The sequence below is a fragment of the Lygodium microphyllum genome, chromosome 7 (assembly GCF_053477565.2).
Source record: "Lygodium microphyllum isolate KBCC chromosome 7, Lygodium_microphyllum_v1.1.10, whole genome shotgun sequence".
Classification (NCBI taxonomy): domain Eukaryota; kingdom Viridiplantae; phylum Streptophyta; class Polypodiopsida; order Schizaeales; family Lygodiaceae; genus Lygodium; species Lygodium microphyllum.
The window spans coordinates 164,279,104-164,289,791 of record NC_141141.1 but is presented as its reverse complement, the minus strand read 5'-3'; positions in this window follow the sequence as shown (position 1 = coordinate 164,289,791).

Genomic DNA, 10,688 nt, shown 5'->3' with positions numbered 1-10,688 from the left:
TCTCACGAAGACTCGACTCTTAGCCACCCACGCTCTGATTTGTGAGAAGGCACGACAAAAGATGTGGTTTGACAAGCATGTCAAACAACGCAACTTTGATCGGGGGGACCTCGTCCTACTATACTCTGTGAAAGGTCACAAATAGAAAATGAAATTTCAAGGACTAGGACCTTTTCGAGTACGTGCAATTAGTAGAACAGGCAATGTTGAGTTGGAGATGCTCGAAGGTGAAGGAATAGGCTTCTTCAATGGCAGTCGCATGAAAAAGTACTATCCTCCTTCCCTTCCGTTGCACAAACCACCTATGCTTGAAGCCCTTGTCAATGTATGCGTGGCCACAATTATCGAACTAATAGATCAAGATAAAGAAGCAGTAGTACCCGCCTACCTACGAATCACAGTCACTACGGAAGACATATTATTTTGATGCCTTGATCGACGAAGGTGCTGACTATAATATCTTGACGCATGACCATGGGACACCCATTGGTCAACCTAAATTACAGCCTACAAATGCTAAACTCGGCCCATTTGGGGGCAACACTTACTCACTCTTAGGAAAATGCAAAGTGGCCGTCTCTATTGAGTCTGAAAGTATACCAGTCTTCTTTTATGTGTTGCCAAACACTAAAGAAGCTGCTAATAAGTCACTACTAGGTCGCACTTTTAGAAAGCAGACGAAGTGCAATGTGGACTATAACCTAGATCACATCCATCTTGCTATAGGCAGTGTGCGCATAGTGACTACTTTCAGCAAGGGTTATCTTGATCCTTCTACAATTGCAAAGCCACCGATAGAGACCCCTACGACCACGCCTATGACCAAGCCTAGGGAGAAGGGTTGTGATATCTCACCCCATGCTCAAACTCCTAGAACCAAGCCCACCAAGGCCATTCACAAGGCCAAAGAGCCCACGCCCATATGGGTGCCCAAACAACAAGGGCCACCTCCTCGTAAACCGCAGAAACGTGCTTCTAAATGCAAAAACTATCAGTGACAACCTAAGAGGCAGTTCAGACACTATCGACATAGGTGCACTACCACGCTGCGCTGGATCCCCAAAGATCTCTTGCGAGCACAAGGATACTATGAGGGCGACCCCTGGATATGGGTGCCCAAAAGTGGACATTCAAGAGGCTCGACTCTAAGCACCCTCACTCCAGCTAGAGAGGCTTGCACATACAACGCCCAGGTTGCAAAGCAAGCTGGACCAGTACCAGTTGTGATTAATGAATCCCAACACATTTATCGTCCTAAACTAGATGCCCCTACACTATCCAAGCCAGAGGAGTCGAGCACCCCCATGCCGGCTCAGATAGAATGCAGCACACATCCTATGCCACTAGAGCCCCCTGCAACATCTCAAAATGCTCCTGAGTGCAAAGTCCCATCTGTGACGCCATCAAGGGAGTCATCACTGTCCAGGCCAATTGCACCATCACCACTAGCAGGTCTTAGGCCTTCGTATGAAAGACGATCTTTCCTTTCAGTGGCCAAGGATCTTGTTGAGACCTCGAGAGATGATGTAGTGACATGCATCAAGGAGTTAGATAACACCTTCACCACATTCGCTAGGAGCTATGAGAGGCTTGACCTAGGACTTCTTGATGAACCCCTTGCTTCTGATGTTCGTGCGTTGCCATGCACTTGGGAAGACTACGAGTTTATGACCGTCAAATTCCCCAAAATTGCCGCCGAATTAATCGCTAATGGAGAAATCTCAAATGAACAAGCCGTTCTCAGAAGACTAATTACCTCATACCACAAGCTAACTCGCTCTACACCTGAACAAGAACTGGAGGAGCTCACGCAGCTTGCCACCTCTGCTTCTTCATTCTTACAACTGTGGTATGCCTTGTGACTCCAATGGGAGAAAAAAGGCTACCATATCATGACCAATGCCGAGCAAATAAGGGCAATCAAAACAATTGAACACGACCTTACTTATGTGGCACCTCTTTCATTTAGGGTTTTGGCCATTACACTCAACATACACTTAGACGACCATGTGTTAGCCCATCCTTACATTGACCAATTCCTCACGGAAGAGGAGTTGCATGTTGCTAGTTGCCTCAACTCCGGGGACATCTTTCATGATGGCTTGACCTATATCACCCAAGCTTCCATATGACCATGTGAACTTGATCGTCATGCCCAGCTTGAATATAACCCTAACCTCTATACTTGGCTGTTGGCCAAGTAACTTGCCCCATAAAGTCCATGCGAGCCCTCCTTCTCCCCTTGCTAATCCTAGGAAGGATTCCCTTAAAACTTAAGGAAAGGAGGGGAGCAAAGTGAGAGCCAAGTGAAGTAGCAAGATGTATAATGGATGAAAATGATCAACTGAATTCAAATAGGAAAGAATGCAAGGAGGAAATAGATGTTGCTTTTGAATTAATTCCAAGTTTCATGCCTCTAAATTAGCACGACAAATTGTCACACACATTCTTTCTTGTGTTTTTGTTAGTGATGAGTCAATTCATAACGCTAATGTTGGCATGGTGTAATGACAGGCACCTACCATGGTAGGACAGGGTAAACTTCCATTCACTGAAGAGGAGCTGATAAAGTATGGAATCAACGTTGAGATACGTGGATTTAGCTAGTTCACGTTCAAGAATACCATAAATTTAGATGAAGCCATCCTGGAAGAGCTAGCAGTGAAGGAGTTGGTTGACAAATGCAACCTCCGAAAGTACATGGAAAAGGTCGGACAGGCTGTAGATTACAGCATGTGCATTGACTTCTTAAGGAGCTTTCATGAAGGAAGGAGCTGTGGCACGGTCACAGTAAGGACGGGTGACCAGGAAAGAAGGGTGCAAGTACCCCTTAATGCAGTTATTGTCGAGAAAGCCCTGGGGCTTGTGTCCAAGAAGGAGAGGCACCCAAAAAGAGATGTGTATGCCATGATGGGCGTAAAAAAAGAGGACATCCACACGATGGATGGAATCAGTTTGGCTGACATTCCAGACCCTGCGACAAGGATGCAAGCTAAAATTGTTCACATCCTTTTCTTAGGACACAGATACAACGTGCTAATGAACAGAATCGGGATGCCATTGCTGGAAAGCATTGTTGCAGGAGTTCCATAGGAGGTGGATTGGAATGGCTCTATCTAGAAAACTATCAAGAGTTCAGTCATGCTCTTGGCTCCAGTTGCAGCACCAGTTGGGGGGGAGTCTCCTGCCTCTACTACAAGATCCGCAAGAAAAAAACCAGCCTCAAAAGCCTCTATAATCAGATACGGAGGTGTCCTGACAGCAGTCATCGATGAGGCTATCAAGGATGCCGGCGTAGGTGAAGAGCAAGATGTGCACCGAAGCTCACCTCACCGCGAGAAAGAAGGATCGAGTGAAAGACAATAAGCGACAAAGGAGAGCCGGAGGTACCACCCACTCAAGTGGCTAAACCACGAAAGCAAAAGAAGACTGACAAGAGCCAAAAGAAGAAGGAAGAAAGACTAAGCAAACAAGAGCGAGCCGAGATGAAGAGGGCTCAAGGAGAGTCAAGGAGGGTGGGGAGGAACGAAGGAAAAAATAAGAGGAAGAAATTGAGAGAATTAGAGAAGAATGAAGGAGGGCAAAAGAAGAGAGGCAAAAAAGGGCGGAGGAGGAAGCCGATGAGCTAAGGATGAAAGAACTTGCTGAGTTGGCAGAGGCCACTCGTAGATCGGTTAAAGAAACCCATGGGGGAGAAGAGATCAATCCTTTGAGTCCCCGCCATGAGGTCAAAGCAAGTGGCAGTGTGGAACCGGCCCCAGTGGTTGTAGGCAAGGGCAAGTCCCTACTGCACCCCCTACCTTCCTCCTTCGTGCCAATGCCAATAGACACCACAACTGCCCCGCAACCCACACCCTCTCTAGACACAGCCCAACAGATGAGCATGATGTAGATGCTTGTCAGTAAAGTGGCTGAGATTGTACCAGAAACCAGAGCGAAAAGACCTGCTGCCTGCAGATGTCGAGTCCAGGAAAGATCGAAAATGACAAAAGCTAGAGGCATCAACCACTACAGCCCCTACTCCCATGCCACCTGGTGTGGACTATGATGCTTATGTGACTAAGCTTCTAGCACAATTAGACAAGGTAAAAGAAGAAAAGAAGGTGGCCCTGGTGGAGCTAGAGAAAGAAAAGGAAACTTCAGCAGCCTTAAGGCTAGAAGTTTCAAAGCAAGGAGACAACCGAAGAAGGGAGGTGAAAGCGCTACAAGACCAGTTGGAAGCAAAAACCAAGAAAGCCCAGGACAATGAGAGCTGTCTCAGACAAAGGCTGGAGGATGAAGAGCAAAATCTGGTGGCAGAGCAATGGAGCTTAAAGTTACTAGTGCAGCAGTATGCTGACCTGGAACAGAGAAGTGCCAAGCTGAAAAGGTATGGACAGGTAGCAGCTTAAGAGGGTGAGCCAAGTGAGTGACAAGAGGATACCATAGCTTTTCAGCTATGGTATGGACTTGAGGACCAAGACAAGCTGGAGAGAGAGATAGATTTCCTAGCATAGGAAAGGCCGGCAATCCCTGTAGCAGAAGCACAAAGGTTGCAAAATGCAACACAACGACTGCAAGGTGCATTGGAGATTGCCAAAGGAGACATAGAGGTCCTCATGGCCATGACCTTCACCCAAAGAAGATTGCACCTTGCAGAGGTCCAAAGTCATGAGCAGCTTGTGCAAGAAAAGTCAGAACTAATTGTTGAGGCAGAATAGAGATTTAGCATTGCCAATCAGACAAAAGAAATTGCTAAAGAACAGCTCGCTCAAAAATCTAGGAAAAGGAACCAACTTTGGTTCTTAACAAATGAGCAGCAGGTGGTGACAACCCTAGCAAGTGAGCTGGAGGAGGGAAGAAAGAAGATGAATGAGAGAGCGAGCGAGTGGGAAAAGAATAATTTTGAAAGAGTTAGGCATTTAACAGAACGCTTGGTGGTGGTGGCTGAGTGTGAGAGAGTGCTTGCCGAGTCCAGGGCAGAGGCTGTTGATGTATGCGCCAACGCACAAAGGCAAGCCTTCCTCAGCACAGTACTACATATCACCCAGGTGGAGGGCAATGATTCAGTGGAGAAGGTAAGAAGGAAGCTAGAACTGACTACTCAAGCACTAAGCTATGGCCTTCAAGAATGGGAGCTTCCAACAGGCACAAGAATCACAAAAGAGCAGCAATTTCACTACCTGCGCCATGCCGACCTCTCCACAGTTGAGCTTAAGGAACTTGGGTTTAAAGACCATGAGCAGCCACCACCACCACCACAAGCGGCCCCAGCAGTTGTCGAGCAGAATGTCAAAGAGGGTCCGGACTTTGAGCAAGATGCTGAAGAAGAGCAATAAAGAATGCCCAGTCTACCTCTACCAGACCTCCCACCTGAAGAGCCCAAAGATGCCCACATGCCCGAGTGCACTATGGCAGCCAGAAGAAGAAGACAGGAACTAGCAGAGAAAGCCCAACATAGAGCATGGTCACTGCCAATACAATTCCTTGAAGAGCCGATGCCACTATGGGGGGATTCCCATCCTATCGATTGGCCTTTGGAATTGGTCATATGGTGTGAATGGGAGTTCCAGACAAGGACATTTGAGCTTTCATTTGTTTATCCATGCTCTCTGGGCCGTGCGTTGCCTCTAGGCGTTCTAGCCAAGATCAAGGATCTGGCTAATGATCTTGCAAACAGGTGGATAGAGGAAAGAAGCCTCATAATAACCAAATGGAGGCAAGAGCCTACATATTACTGGTAGGACAAGGTAAACAGGGTTCCCAAAATCGTCCAAGGCTACCAAGTGGAGCCGAAGTGGCGGAGGAGGATTTGGGATACCAATTTTGATGCCTGGACCGCCTTCTACAGCTTGCTCCCTGAAGAACGCAACAACCCCATCTACATGCCCTACCACCATAGGCATGGAGTTGACTACGATTGAAACATTCATGGGGATTTTGACTTTCCTAAGATATATAACGTTAATGCCCGGAGCCCCGAGGAATGCCTAGTCTTTAGGTTAGAGGATCTCCTCCCATCTATCAACCGCTTCCTCTCGTCGTGCAGATTTTTCTTCTTGCCTGGACCCAACCTTCTTAACCACCTGTAATTATCTTAGGCTTATCAAGTTCCTATTAATGCAGAGACCCACAACCGAGAAAGCCCACTTCCCTCCACTTTTTTTTGACATCAACCTAGGGATAGATAATAGTGCCATGACTAGATTAATGATGAGGGCAACCTTGCTTCCCTCTGCCTAGAAATCTTAGAAGATATGAATGATACCCGTTTCACGAGGTGCAATAATCCTTTCTTGTTATCCACACCTCTGAAGGCCCGGAGCCCCGAGGAATGCCTAGAAATCTTAGAATGATACCCGCTTCATGAGGTGCAATAATCCTTTCTTGTTATCCACACCTTTGAAGGCTCGGGCCACTATTAAAGAATATCTACAAAGTTGTGTATTCCTATCCCAATGCTTGCGACCACTTCGTAATCCGGCTGAAGGTGATAGGCATCAGCCAGGACACCTTCCTTGTATGCAATTCTTTATTTTTTTTAAAGAAAAAAAGAAAAAAAAAACACGAGGGCTCACTTCGCTCACTACACCTAGGGTTCACACCTAGCCCCTCCCCCACTTCACGCTTAGGGCACATCAAGGGCATGATTTCCAGACCTGTCACCCTAAGTTTTGCAGTGCACCTTCAACGACACATGGACTGGGTCCTCAAGTGTGGGACACTACCAAGGGCTTACCCAAGGTTAGACCCATCTCCCAGTTCCACTATACATGCACTTATACCACACCGTGAGATAGACACACCCCTTAGGGAGTGCACAACTTTCTCTTGCAGGCTATGTTCGTGACTCAATGAATGGCTACCCACCGAAAGAAGATCATCCACAACATCTACTAATGCCCAAGAATTTTTCTCTGAGTTAGACAGAACACCACTACAACAGCTTCAGGAAAAACTTTTGCATATTCCAATGGTTGGATGGACCAACATGCCTGATGTAGCCGACCATCTGCCTATTGATAGCAACCATGATTGAACTGAATCAAGCAGAAGGAAAACTTAGTGATGGACCCACCATTGGCATAGATCTTGGAACCTCATCTTCTCCAAATGATTAAAGATCCCCTGATTTAACATGCGTCGCAAAATGGGAGCTACAACTGTGTGACAAATGCCGAGCATCTTCATGAAGTCTAAAGCATATCAGAATCTCTCCCGGTCATCGTTAATCAAACTCCATCACCTCTCATTTCACAACAACAACTTTTGATTGTGGTCATCTACCCACCAATTCCACTTAGCAACAACCCCAACTACCCCACTACTCCCCACCACAGTGCCATGGGACTGGCACTTAGCTAGGAGGGGGTAATGTACAGAGGATCGAAAAATGGAGCAGAGAAGCGGGAAAATGGAAGAAGAAGATAACCGAAAGGGCATAGGACAAAGGAAGGAAAAGGCACCCCGGATAGAGGTCGGACCTTGAAAAATTTGAATGACGATCTCTCAAGAAGGCCTCAATGTTGCCTCGAGAAAAGGAAAGAGTGAAAGCGCACCATTAATTGTGAAAGTGCTCCCGAATCCTTGTAAAAGAGTGCCAGGCTCACTCCTATGCGAATTGTATGCATTAGTTGGGAATGGGATAAGAGGTAAGAAGGAAGCTAGAACTGACTACTCGAGCGCTAAGGTATGGCCTTCAAGAATGGGAGCTTCCAACAAGCACAGGAATCACAAAAGAGCAGCAATTTCACTACCTGCGCCATGCCGACCTCTCCACTGTTGAGCTTAAGGAACTTGGGTTTGAAGACCATGAGCAACCACCACCACCACCACAAGCGGCCCCAGCAATTGCCGAGAAGAATATCAAAGAGGTGAAAGGTGAGAAGGATCGAAGCTTGCACGCGAGCTATGGCGGGAGAGCAAGAGCAAGAAAGAGAGAGACAAGAAATGGGAACTCCAACAGTCACAATGTGTGACCGGGCCTTCCTTTATTCAAACTGTCACTAAAAGAATAAAGAATAAAGTGACGTGACGGGCACCCGCCACCTGCAGTGTGCAGTGGCGGGTACTGTCAGTGTAGTAATACACGGGGCGGCACGGCGGAGGCGCCTTTACCCCCAACAACCTCCCACTTAAAGGCGAATCTGCCCTAGTGAGAGAGAAACGAAAAAGAAAAGACAGTACAAATGTACATAGGTACAAGGGATGAGGAAAGGCGACATCTCATCCAACGCCCATCAACCTCCTGAGGAAGGCAAAGCGCTCAGTAGTGAGGCTCTTCGTGAGCAGATCTGCAGGATTCTCGTCAGTGGAGATCTTGACAAGGTCAACAGACTTGTCCTCCATGACACCACGTATGAAGTGATACCTCACCTCAATGTGTTTTGTCTTCACATGGAAGACCGGATTCTTAGCCAACTGAATGGCACTCATAGAATCCGAATGCAGTGTAGGTGTAGCATCAATCCCAAGGTCAGCAACTAGACGGCCTAACCATATGGCCTCCTTGCAAGCCTCAGTGGCTGCAACATACTCGGTCTCAGTGGTAGACAAAGCCGTACACTTCTGAACCCTGGACATCCAAGAGACAGCCCCTCCAGCATAGGTGAATACATAGCCAGAACTGGACTTCCTACTATCTGCATGTCCTGCATAATCGGAGTCAGTGTACCCCACGACCCCTGTATCCTGGCTGCCATAGCAAATACACATATCTGTTGTGCCCTTCAGGTACCTCATGATACCCTTCACGGCATCCCAATGTCTGTTACCAGGTGTAGCCATATACCAGCTGAAGCATAAGGGATCTTGGCCATCTCGGCCCTCTGCTCATCTGTCTGCGGACAATCGGCCTGTGATACCTTCACATAAGAAGGTAATGGACAGCCAATAGGCTTTACGTCCTGCATGCGGAAGCGCTCAAGGACTTTATGAATGTACTCCCGCTGTGAGAGATACAAAAGCCCCTGATGCCTATCGCGCTTAATGCGCATCCCAAGTATATGTGAGGCCTGTCCCAAATCCTTCATCTCAAAGCTCTTCTTCAGCTGAGATTTAAGAGCATCTAGCTCATCATGAGCTTTCCCTGCTATCAGCATATCATCAACATAGAGTACCAAGATAAGCAAACTGCCATCACGGGCTTTCTTCGTGTAAAGACACGGATCCATAGCACTCCTGCTGTAGCCCTGTGACTGCATAAAGGCATCAAACTTATGATACCATTCCCTAGGTGCCTGCTTCAAGCCATACAAGCTCTTCTTCAACTTGCACACTAGGTGCTCCCTACCAGGTTCTGCAAAGCCCTTAGGCTGATCCATATAGATCTCATCATGCAAGTCCCCATGTAGAAAAGCCGTCTTGACATCCATCTGATATAGATCTAAGTCAAGCTGTGCAACCAAAGCCAAGACTAAGCGCAGGGTGGTCATCTTAACCACAGGAGAGAAGACCTCATCAAAGTCCACACCATGTTCCTGCTTAAAACCCTTTGCTACCAATCTAGCCTTGTATGCCGGCTTGGGGTGTCCAGGGGTACTTTTCAGCTTGTACACCCACTTGCATGGCAAAGCCTTCTTGCCCTTAGGCAAGGCAACCAAATCCCAAGTCTCATTCTTATGCAGGGAGTCTATCTGAGACTGCATAGCCCTCTCCCAGGAGTGATTGTCACCCCTGCGCATAGCCTCATCATAAGTGAAAGGCTCTCCTGCATCTGTAACCAAAACATAATGCATAGAGGGCTAAAATCTGTCAGGTGGACGTCTGTCTCTAGCAGATCGTCTCACCGCAGGCTCTGCTGCCTGACTAACTACCTGTCCAACATCCTGGTCCTATGGAGGAACTGCTGCAGGCTGTACTATTGGCTGTGCTGGAGCTTTAGGCTCCTCCTGAAAGATCACTCTGCGGATCTCAACCACCTTCTCAGGCTGCCTGTGCATCTTGTCTTCATGGAAGACGATATCATGACTGCGTACTATTTTCCGCACTTGCGGATCCCATAGGCGATAGCCCATCTCTCCTGACTCACCATAGCCAAGGAATATGCATTTAATGCTCTTTGGATCCAATTTACTCCTCTTGTCCTTGGGCACATGGCAGAATGCCTCACATCCAAAGACACGGAGATGCGCATAAGAGGGTGGCTTACCAGCCCAAACTTCCTCTGCAACCTGGAAATCCAATCCACTGGAAGGCGATCGGTTTATGACATGCATTGCCGTACTAACTGCCTCAGCCCAAAAACTCTGGGGTAGGCCTGCATGGCTAAGCATAGAGCGCACACGTTCCTGAATAGTCATGTTCATGCGCTCAGCCAAACCATTCTGGGGTGGGGTGTAAGGGGCGGTCAACTGACGCTTAATACCCCTGTCATCACAAAACTGCTCAAAAGCATGTGAGACATATTCTCCCCCATTATCTATCCTAAGGCATTTCAGCCTATACCCAGTCTGGTTCTCAACAAGAGCAAGCCATCTCTGAAAAACTGCCAAGACATCGGACTTCTGCTTTATGGGATAAGCCCACACTTTCCTAGAAAAATCATCAATGAAGGTAACGAAGTACTTCGTGCCACCCATAGACATGCAAGGTATAGGCCCACAAACATCGGAATGCACCAATGCCAAGGGCTCACTCATGCGTGGCCTACCCAATTTCTTATGCGTAGACCTATTCTGCTTACCATAAAGACAATGATCACACGAGTC